At 39.3% G+C, this 12,109-nt stretch overlaps 1 protein-coding gene across 8 annotated transcripts in view; it reads left to right on the top strand.

Moving 5' to 3' along the window:
• CPEB3 (cytoplasmic polyadenylation element binding protein 3) overlaps positions 1 to 12,109 on the top strand; it is a 175,911-nt gene that overhangs the window by 30,316 nt on the left and 133,486 nt on the right. The gene's annotated exons all lie outside the window — the stretch shown is intronic.

Consider the following 12,109-nt stretch of genomic DNA (forward strand, 5'->3'; position numbering starts at 1 on the left):
GGGACAAGGGTGGGGGAACACTGTGACTGCTGGAGGAGTCGTATATATGCACCCTGACAAGATAGAAAAGAGCCTTTTTCTTTTAGCTTATTTTTTCCTTCATCGTGCTTGTGCCTCTTCTTTTCACCTTCGACAAGAAAAGCTGCAAGTGTATGGCAGGGTGCCGGCATAGTCCCAGGATGAGTAGGCTGAGATTTCTGTCGTTTTAAGTGGCTACACATTTCACATTATGCAATCCCGGGCTCAGGGTGCCTCCTGAAAGCCGTCCACTGCCAAACAACTCTGGCCCCACTCTTAAAGGGGTTAACAGCCCTTGAGTGTTGCTATTTCAGACAGTTGCATATGCTCAATTAAACTAATGTGAACACATGTGTTTATGTCTCGCGAAGGTGCTGGCATCATTAATAGCGATCAGCATATTGCCCCTGCCGGGAAAATTATGAGTGTGAGATTCCAATAAACACTGGAACTCTATCAGGGACCAGGATGGAAGAGTGGGAATTCTAGGGGTAACCCTTCCTATGTTACCTAGAAGGAGGACTTAGAAATTGTTTTTTCCAGAGGAAAGAGACAATAGGACGCGACCTTCAGAGCCATATTGCAATGGAGACTATTTGCTAGCTAGCGCTGAAATATTTAAAGCTGCAGTGTCCTTCAATTGGGTTATTTAAGAAGACAATGCAGATCAATTACACCATCTGAAACTGGGCAAAGTGAAAGTCTTGCAACTTTAATGAAAAATGAGCCTTGTGTCTTGGTGTTAAATGCCAATGAAAAACCCAGGAAGTGCCCCAGACAAAAAGGTTGAATGGAGTGTCCTTATTCTGTTCTCGCTTTCTGATCCAGTGTATGGCCACATCGGTTGGCAGTGTCCTGGACATCTTGAGTTGGAAAGGGGTGGTAAGGGGGAGTGTTCACTGGAGGGCTTTGTTCTCAGGTAAACATTCACCCTTCACTTACGAATTGATTTGGCCATACGCTGCGAGGCTCAGTTAAAAAAGAAAAGAAGGAAGGAGAGAGGAGGGCTTTGGATAAGACCCAGTTTGGATCTTTGGATCCAAGGAAATGAAACAAATCCTTTGAGCATTGCTGAAAAATGGCAGAACCGACATTTGACAGAGTTAGTTTAAAGCATCAGGTGCAATTGGAGGCTTCATTTTATTGCTCTTTACATTTCAGATGTGATGTTTGGCATGGCTCCCATCCATGAAGGAGGAGATAGGGTTATTAAGAAGCATATGATTCTCTAAACTAAAGCAAGGATTTTTAACCTCAACAGTTCAAGGGGGGGGGTCCCTGAAACTCGTAAATTATGTGTATGAGAGTTTTTAATGAGACAGTCTTAACACATTTTTACAGGGGCCTTTCAGGAATGGAAGAGTTTAATATTAAGGTATATTTCTCCCCATTATTCTAAAGTTTGTTTTAATAAAATGAAGAGACTGCACGCTGGGATTAGATCCCTAGAGAAAAGGAGGACTCTGCTTTCTCGAATTTCTTTGTGTGTGTGTGTGTGTGTGTGTGTGTGTGTGTGTGTGGCGGGGGGCTGGACAGGGAGGTTGCATTTGGTAGGAGAGCCCCTCTTTTTCTAATAGTCCCTCTTATTATTCTGATGATCTCTACCCAAATCCATTCTTAGAGGATAACCTAAAAGCTAACAGGGAGGTTTTGGGCCTGGAAGCTGATAGTGTAGACATCAATTATCTTTTTCTAAGAGTAGAATCTGAATACAACTAGCTTTTGATTATCTCCAGAAATGGGAACTGGAGAGAGATTAAATCCATAAAATTTCCCCCAAACTGATATTGACAAGTTATGTGGGGATTGCCAGTTGTTTCTCAGCAAACCATTTACCAGCCATGCTAATGAGAGCCAGATGGACTGGATTGAGTTTGGATTCTTGTTTTTTCATCCCTGGTAGTGCTATTGAGTAGGGAAAGATGGCCAAAAGATTTGTAGAAGGAGAGATTTAATTGAAAATTGAGCTTTATAAATTTGGCCTCAGGAAAAATTACGTGGACTTTTATGTCTCATTTCTTTTTCTTACTTAAAATGGAGCTTCAGGGTTTTGAAGCAATATTAGAACCAGAGTAGGAGTAACCTGGCTGTGTTTTGGCTTGGAAAATTATCAGACGTGGTTTGTGTTGATAAGCGTATTAAGTTTGAAAAAACAAAAACACCTTGAGTCTTGTGTGCAGAATTTTACATGTTTTTATATTTATTTAAATCATTTTTCTACAAAAGAGAAAATAACTTAAGTAGCTCCTAATGACTTTTTAAAAAATTATTTTGACAAATAAGATTTTTTCTTTAAATCTAGGACTGTATTTCATAGAATACCGACTTAATTTTTTTATTTCAGACTCTTTGAGCTAAAAGGGGCTCTCAACAGTAGTAGTGATCTACTCTAATGTATCATAATATTAAAAAAAAATCCATTACCCACCCCCAGCAGTGCTGCTTCATTCTCTTTTGCCAACCCACATAATAGAATATTTGGAGCTTTACTTCTGTGGTTTTATATTGTGAAAGCAATAACTGTATTTGAATGTGATTTTTCAAACTGCATGTGCTTTCTTATGCCCTTCCCTTAATTCTAACAAAGTTGATTGGTTTCTCTGGGTTGGGGTGGCTGCTTCCTTAGGGATTACTTGTATCTAAAAGCCACCTCATTTCTATAAATAAGGAAACTGAGGTCCTGAGAGAAAATGGCATAACTTGGGTAATAGCGCTTTGGCTAGTTTTGTTGATGTGTGTCCTTAACTTCCTTGTAGCTCTAGTGCTGTCAGGTAGACTTCATTTATGTCAGGTTCTCTTTGGGCTCCATTCAAAGGGGCTTACTTATGGAATTATCTCATGAGATTCTGTATCTGGCTCTTAGTGATGTACCATCCACCAACTCAAAAGCAGTGAGGGGGCTTCCCTGGTGGCACAGTGGTTAAGAATCTGCCTGCCAGTGCAGGGGACACGGATTCGAGCCCTGGTCCGGGAAGATCCCACATGCTGCGGAGCAGCTAAGCCCATGCGCCACAACTCCTGAGCCTGCGCTCTAGAGCCCGTGAGCTACAACTACTGAGCCCGTGCCCCACAACTACTGAAGCCTGCACGCCTAGAGGTCGTGCTCCGCAAGAGAAGCCACCGCAATGAGAAGCCTGCGCACCGCAACGAAGAGTAGCCCCCGCTCGCTGCAACTAGAGAAAGCCCGCACAGCAACGAAGACCCAAGACAGCCAAAAATAAATAAATAAATAAATTTATATTAAAAAAAATTTTTTTTTAAATCAGTGAGGTACCCCACCTGGGGTATCATACATATGCTTCATTCTCTATTTATCTGAGACAGAGAAGCTTATTTAGGTTTGTAAAAGGACTAGAACAGAGGTGTTTTCTATATGTCGTGAATTTCGGTTTAAATAGTGTTGTTGTCCAGAGAAGTTTAGAAGGGACTTTTGAGAGCACCTATTCCACTACTCTGCTCATTTTCCAGAAGAGGAAATCAAAGTCCAAATATGTGAAATGACTTGCTCAAGTTCAGGTGGGTAGTTTCTATCAGAAGCAGACTTTGGAGGCAGATTGCCTAGGTTCACATCTCAACGCTGCCAGTTCCTGGGTTTGTAATCTTGTGCAAATTATGTATATATGTTGACCCTCAATTTTGTCATCTGTAAAATGGGAATAATAATAATTACTTGCTTCATAGGAGTTCAGATAAGAAACTGCATGTAAAGTGCTTAGCACAGTACTTGGCCCATAGTAAAGTACCATATAAATGTTGAGTTATGATTATTGTTATTTTAATGGTGGCCAGAGGCTCTGCGTGATCTTATCTTAGTATGGATTACTGCTTTTTCATCCCATGCAATCTGAAAGACCCCAAACTTCTATGTAATGTTATTTAGTCTTTTTTTTTCTGTCTGAAGGTACCCCCTGGTTACTATAACAACGTGATAATCCACCATTTACCTATGACCTGGGCCCTTTGCTAAGCACTTTACATGTATTGGAACTCCTTTAAGGTACAGGACTATTATTACCCTCATTATCCTGACAAAGAAATTGAGGGTTAGTGCATTTACATTATTTCCTCATCATCACACAGCCAGTAACTGGCAGAGTTGGGATTTGAACCCAGGAGATCTGCCTCCAGAGCCAGTGGACATCAGTTAACAGGAGGAGACTGGGCAGCATCTGTACTTGACCTTATGATATACCCTGGAGATTGTGTTGTTAAAATATATTTTATTGAGAGGAACAGAGGAAGAAAAATATAGTGCCCATACGTATACTAAATTCAACAGTAGTCAATATATTCCCCTATTTATTTATTTACTTATCTATGTATTTTTGAATTTGTATTTTTGGAAAAAAATTCAAATTATGTTCTGCTTTCTCTCTGCATTTCTGCCTTTATCCCGCCCCTCTTTTCCTACCCCAAATTGAAAGCCACTGTATAGATTTTATATTTTCTGGCATAAGTCTGCTTAAATGTAATTTAGTGTTGATTGTGCTGGTGGGTTATCTATAACAGAGAAAGAAATTCCTTACATGAATTCATGGGAGTATAAATTATTTTGAAAAATAAATATGCCTATTCATAATAAATTTTGAAGAAACATCAGTGTTCTCAACCAGCCTAGGCTACTTCTTTTGGAACCATCTTTTCAGGAAGTAATATAAATTGTCTAGTTTATGCTTGCTTTTGAATAATGATACTATGACCTAGATTTAAAACTAGAGACTCTTCTGTAGTTGGTTTCTTAACTACTGCTCCAATGCAAAATCACTTAAAGTCCACCCAACTCTACAAACTGTTTCAGAACTTATTGTAGCGTGGTTAATATGTATGCCCGCAAAGCCACATTATCTATATTCTATTTAAAAGAGATATTGGTTAGGAAATATTAGAAAGTTTTCTATGCTACTGAAAACATTTATCTAATATAAACTGTTTACTTTAAAATTGCATGTTGAAAAGTACTTAGCTTTAAACTCTTCATGACCTTGCAGCAAGTTGATATAAAAATATGCTCTCAGAAATGTAATGTGTTTAGATATCCTCTAAGACACAAATTTCTGCTTAAATAGCTTTCTCCACTGGTTGGCCTATTTTGCTCTCTCTTTCAAGGGCTGCACAAGGTGTAATGCTCATCCATTTGGAAGGTGTCATTGCTCAGGTGGTTTTTGGAGTGTTTTGATCTGCAAGTGTCAAAAGATTATGGCTTCGTTACTACAATATGAAAAATCTGATGCAGCCATGTGGATTTCACTGAGGAAAGGAATGGAGGGGAGTATAGAGTAGTGGACAGCCCATGAAGCTTGGAACGAGGAAGACACTGGTTGAAGCCTCAGCTCTGTCACTGGTGATTGGAGTCTAGTCATTTATTCCATGTTTCTTTTTCCAAGAAGTCTGCAAAAATGGAGAGAGAGAGAGCCTGTCTTCTGGGTTTGCTTTGAGAATGTATACAAAATGTTCAAAAAATTAGATACTGTTATGACTCTTAAATGCCTGCCTAACCACCAGTAATTAGACACAGTTCGAGTTTAATAGAGGAAATATTTATTGATAGCTAGTAGTCCAGGATTAAATGCTAGTTGATGACATCTGGAAATGGAGAAGGCCTAGAAAGATGTGTCCAGCAGGGTTGGAAGAGCAATGAAGGGCTCTTTGTATGTTATGGTGACTGCCTGTCCTAGAAAGCCAGTCATAGTGCTCTGAAAGTTAGGGAGTATAGAGTTAGTCACAAGGATGGTGTATATTTGTAACTACCTGCTTCTGCCATGGCTGACTCACCAATGCAAATGTGAGATTTTGATAATTCTGGAGCTCCAAAGGCTCTGATTTGAAGTTCCTTTCACCACTTCCCTGAAGACCATGCCTGACTCTCTGTAGAGGCCAGCATGGTTGTCAGAGATAGAATTCAGTATAGAGGCCCAAGTTTGGATCTTGAGAGTTGAGGAATATAATATAGCCACAGCTTCAAAGTTGCTTTCCTGGGGAGATTGCTGTGCTTGCAGTAGTAGCCAGCCTTAACAAGGAATTTTCCGCAACTGGTCCTTATACCTTGTACATGGCTTGTTCTCTGGGGGTTCTGTTATGCTTCAGTTCTTTTACATTTAGTTTTCATATCCTTCAGTGTTCATTACAGGTGCTAGGCATGTAAACTTATGTGAAACCATTGTAATATTTTGACTTAACTTGATGTGGAAAAGTACTAGTGAATTAAAATAATTCAATAAATTAGCATCTTAGAATCAACACCACTTTTCTTTCCCCAGAAGCACTATCATATAATTCTCAAAAATAATGACTATATGATATGAATCCTTGTTGGCAGTCTTCAGAGGAGAGGAACAGAAATGGGTACCAAACAGCCTTTGTATCATTTGAAGTGATCATAGAATAAATGTACACAGAGGGAAGGAAACTTTGTGTACTGATATTGTTTTGTGGTTAAGACTGTTGAACAGCCAAATATCTTCATTCTTCAAGTGTTCAAACTTATTTCAAAGGCAAGATCAAATTCAAGAGAAAAAAATGTAACTCCCTATCTTTAGTAATTCAGTGCAACGAATTAAATGGCCAATGCTACCAACTGAACCAGTGTCTAGAAGTTCATGAGCACTTGGCACTTAGTAGGTGCTCATTACATGAATGACTAAACATTTAAATACAAGTTGCTATAGTTTTGTCCTTTCTACAATACAGTATATTTAACATTTTCAAGACAGATTCTCCACTATAGCATTTCTTTACAAGATGTTCACAGAATATGGAAACATAGGTGAATGTACAGAATGTTATAAAGGACATCTTCAATTTGTAAAAATAGAAAATATCTGGCTTTTCAGACTTCATGGACATCCCATAGTTTCTAGGCTGTGAATCTGTTTGTACTTTGGTATGCTAAGAAGTAAGCAGGGTTCTTGCTTTGACATTAGAGATTTTGGCAACCAATAGATGGGAATATTAACTTGTATCCTATGAGTTAAATTTTTCTTTACCTCTTCACTGTTAATCATCTCATTCTTGTGGAGTTAACTTACCCTGTCATGGTGGTCTATTTTATTCCTGTCTTCCCAAATCAAGTTATTAATAATGGAAGTGATCAGAATGAGGGTCAGAATAATTCTGACAATAATACTTAGAAATATTAAGGTGACAATTCTTTGGTCTAAGAGGTTGACAAAGAGTAGGCTATAGTAGGCCCATTCAGCTAGTCATTCGTTTGAAGATTGTGAGATTGGAAAGCAGAGATGTAAAGGGCAAAAGACTTTCTATCTTAAATATATGGTAGAGTTTTGGGACTAGCTAGGGATTTAAATAATTCAGAGGAAACATTTTAGTGATCTGACACTCTAACCCCCTACTCAAAGTCCAGGAGACCCAGTTCTTAGGTTTCAGATAGGCAGCAATGAAAAAGGACAAGAAGTGAGTGTGCCCAGAAGCACCTCTCTTTTGCAATCTGCCGTGGAAAATTTCCTTTCCTCTTTTGGACTAGAGAAATATAAACTAGATATGCAGGGGATTAAAAATAGTGAAGACCAGTGAGGTTTATGAATAAAGTTTGTGGGGAAAGGCTGAGAGACAGTTTTTGGAGCATGAATCTTTTTTTTAAATGTGTTTGCATTTGATTTTATGGGTAAGCTAGTCAACTTTTTGCCACATTGTTGTTTAAAGTGGTTGTAATCAATAGTAGAATCCTGAGTTCAGATACACAGTTAAGAAGGATAGTGTAAGCGGTATTTTTGTTAAGCACATATCTATTACAGGATTCCCTGATCAAAGGGATAGGATTTACATTAAGTATCTTTTGGCATCGTCATTCGCAGTCATAATCCATGTACTCCAGCTTTTGGATATTGTATTATTTTTGATGTCTTCTCCAAATAGATTCAGCTAACAAATACATGGGACTCTGCATGTCAAGCACTGGCCTCACCCTTTGCACATAAATTATCTTATTTAATCCTTACACGTTCTTGTAAATTAGGAATTATCATCCTACTTGAGACTCAGAGAATATCACCTGACTAGTAAGGTGACAGGAGGAGTGGAAATGTAGGTCTTTAGACTCGATGTCCAGTTCTCTCATTTTATTATACCCGCTTGCCTCATCACTTATCATCTTTCAGTGTGTCTTTGATGTTGCACTCTTTCCCCAGATCTTCCCTGATTCCCCTCATCCCCCATTGTCTTTATAGCACTCCTTACTGTCTGAAGTGAGCTGGGTTGGTTTGTTTGTTTCTCCACACTAGAATGTAAGTTCCACAAGGGCAAGGACCTTTTTCACTGTAGTGTTTTCAGGGGTTGTGACAGTACCTGGGATATTTTAGGCACATGGGAAATGTTTGTTGAATGTGTTAATGATTTACATTTACAAATGATTGATAAGACACATATTGGTCATTTAGATGTAGCTAGCAACCTAAGAGCAATTTCATTTTATAAACATTTACCTGGCTGCTACCAGAGGTCAGGCACTAGGGATTAAAGCTGAACCATTCTGGTCCTCAGACAGCTCCCTGAGAAACATAAATTAAAATACAGGATGATAAGTTTTATACTTGTGTGTGATATGCACAACAAAGAGAATGTGTACTTGCAGAGGAAGGAATAATTAAATTTGTGTGTGGGGGGGAGGGAGGGTTGGGAAGTCTCCAGGAAAGTCTTTTGTAATTTAAAATACTTTCGAAGTTTTTCTGATTTTGAAAGTAATGCATATTCACTGTCTAAAACTTGAGGGAAAAAAAATTGCCCGTAATTCTGTTACCCAGAGATAAGTACTCTTAATGTGTTGGTGCATTTTCTGCCAGTTCTCTCTTTTTTGTTATGTATATGTATAGTGTACTTTATATGGTTGAGATGATTCTGTGTAAACAATTTTATCGCCATATTTTTTAGCTTTTCATATCATTAATTTTTAAACATTTTTTATTATTGCATAATAGTCCATCACAGGAATCCACTGTAATTTAAGAAATTATTTCTGTATTTGGAGGATTTATCTTTTCAGTTTTTAACTGTTAAACATAATGCTGTCATGAACATCTTTGGGCATTTTAAATCTTTATTCAGAAGTGAATGGGTAGGGTTCCATAGACAGACCAGGGCATGGGGGTAGAGGTTGCAGCAAATATTTATTTTAAGCAGAGGGAAAAACAGGGGCACAGGTAAAAAACAGCATGGTGTGTTGAGGGAGCAGAAGATTCAGCATAGGGGTGAGGCAAGTGAGAGATGAGACTAGAGATGTAGGTAGGGGCCACATCACAAAGGACATTCCAGCATTTCTGTGCCTTCAGCTTTGTCCAGTAGGGACACTGAAGGATTTTTTAAAAAATTAATTTATTAATTTATTTCTGGCTGCGTTGGGTCTTCGTTGCTGCATGTGGGCTTTCTCATTGCGGTGAGCGGGAGCTACTCTTCGTTGCGGTGCACGGGCCTCTCGCTGCAGCGGCTTCTCTTGTTGCGGAGCATGGGCTCTAGGCGTGCGGGCTTCAGTAGTTGTGGTATGTGGGCTCGGTAGTTGTGGCATGCAGGTTCCGTGGTTGTGGCACGCAGGCTCAGTAGTTGTGGCTCGCAGGCTGCAGAGCGCAGGCTCAGTAGTTGTAGTGCACGGGCTTAGTTGCTCCGTGGCATGTGGGATCTTCCCGGACCAGGGCTCAAACCCATGTCCCCTGCATTGGCAGGCAGATTCTTAACCACTGCACCACCAGGGAAGCCCACATTGAAGGATTTTTAAGCTGAGAGCCATTGTAAGGCTTTAATTTGGTGAATGAAGTGATCACATCTTTGTTCTGGAAAGATTATTCTGGGATATGGATTGTCAGGAACCAAACACAGACAGGGAAACCAGTTAACACGTAAGGACCTAAATTGATTGAGAGGAAGGGACAGACTTGAGAAATGAATTAAGGAACTAACTGGAGGACTAGTGATTGCTTGGATGTGGGTAATAAAGGAGAAGGAGGAGTTTAGAATGACTGTTCAAGTTTTGGTTTAGGCAGCTGGGAAAAATGATTTAGAGGTGAACAGGCTTAATAGTGGCAGATTAGAATTTTCATGACTCATAAGCCCGGGTGGGTTTAGACTGGAGGAACTTCAGAAGAGAAAGCTATGTGTTGGGAATACTCGAGCAAGTGATTTGACATCTCTTATCCACCCATGCTTTTATATGACTCCTAATGTGTGGGAAGGAAAACCTTATTAAGATAGATTACTTTGTGGACTACTTATTAAAACACTAAATCTGAGAGAAGAAATAACTACCATTCTAAGTCAAGAGATTTTTCTGATTCTAGCCTTATTTATTTATTAAAAAAATTTTTTATTGTACCCTGAGAATTACAGAGTATGTGTTCGCTTGTTAGTCATCTTGTTTATGGGTTACAGCTAGGCATTGCAGAGAACTGTAAGGAATCAGTCATATGGGAAGATCACAGGAATTAAGAGAAATGAGACCTGGCATCCTTTATTATTTAAGTTGAATAAACTCACTTGAGAGGTCAGTGTATGTTATTAGAAGGTCTGAAATATCGCTAATAAGATCTTAGCAAAGTTGAGATTAGACCTTATAGAATTTAGTTCTGCTGTACTAATAAAATGCTTAGTTTTTTAATGGGTGTAAACAGGATGAAATGTTTTGAAGCTTAAGATCCGTAGAGCCACAGGGAGATGAGCTTTCATGGAGCATGAAGGAGAAATGGGGACAGGGTATAATATCCACCAGAACTGTGTGTTTATTCATTTGTATTTCTAGGGAGAGAAGTGGGCTGTAACCTGCATTAAATTTCCTGAGGAATCCATAACTTGAAAATGGTTAAGAATTACAGATGCTGCTACATGGCACCCAGTAAATCTTGAAAAGATTTTTAAAACTTAGGCATCTCATAAAATTTGTCTTTCTCCCTCTTCATAACTCACAGGAATTTTGCCTAACTTTAATTTGAGAGCTTTCTAAAGAGAAGTGACCCAGGACTTCCCTGGCAGTCCAGTGGTTAAGACTCTGTGCTCCCAATGTACAAGGCACAGGTTCAATCCCTGGTGGGGGAACTAAGATCTCGCATGCCATGTGGCGCGGCCAAAACATAAATAAATACATAAATAAATAAAAACAAATAGAAGGGACCCAACTCCTCTTTCATCTAGCTTTTTCTAGAGCATTCAAATTACCTTTTTTTTTTTTTTTGCTGCATTGGGTTTCGTTGCTGCTAGTGGGCCTTCTCTAGTTGTGGCGAGCAGGGGCTACTCTTCGTTGCAGTGCGCGGGCTTCTCATTGCGGTGGCTTCTCTTGTTGTGGAGCACAGGCTCTAGGCTCATGGGCTTCAGTAGTTTTGGCACGTGGGCTCAGTAGTTGTGGCTTGTGGTCTCTAGAGGACAGGCTTAGTAGTTGTAGCACATGGGCTTAGTTGCTCTGCGGCATGTGGGATCTTCCCGGACCAGGGCTTGAACCTGCGTCCCCTGCATTGGCAGGAGGATTCTTGGCCACCAGGGAAGTCCTCAAATTAGCTTTTCATCATAATTTTTTGGCATTCATTTCACTGGCTTGCATATATTAAATCACATACTTATAATAACACTAGCATTACAAAGATTAGGGAAAAACCCATCATTTCTAGGTTGACTTGTAACTAATCTGGTAGGACAGAAATTTATAGGCTTATCAGTCACAGGTGTTGAATGTACTATGGGCATTTTTTTATTGGGAATATGGAACTCATGTGTTAATGTGGAAAGTAAATTAAGTAAAGCTTCAACTATAGTAGATGCTTATGTATTTTAATGAATAAATGGACTAGAAAGTTTTGATTAAAGAGAGGGGTGTTATTCCATTTCTGGTATAGGAGGTACAATTAGAAATACTGACTTTCAGAAATTGTAGATATATGTGACCTCCTTTCCTCAAGAGGAACATGTCCACTCTCCCATTCATGTCTTTGTTGTTGCTTTTCCTACTATTGTAACCTAATGAAGAGAGTAGAGAGTAGAACTGGGGGAGAGGGTAGAAATTGGGGGTTTAGGGGGTAGAGGAACAGTTGTTCTAGATCTCAATGATGGACCTGCAACACACCAAGAGAAGTGAAACAGATCTTAAGTTTTTCAAATAGAAACA

Source organism: Globicephala melas, chromosome 16 (genome assembly GCF_963455315.2).
Source record: "Globicephala melas chromosome 16, mGloMel1.2, whole genome shotgun sequence".
Lineage (NCBI taxonomy): Eukaryota > Metazoa > Chordata > Mammalia > Artiodactyla > Delphinidae > Globicephala > Globicephala melas.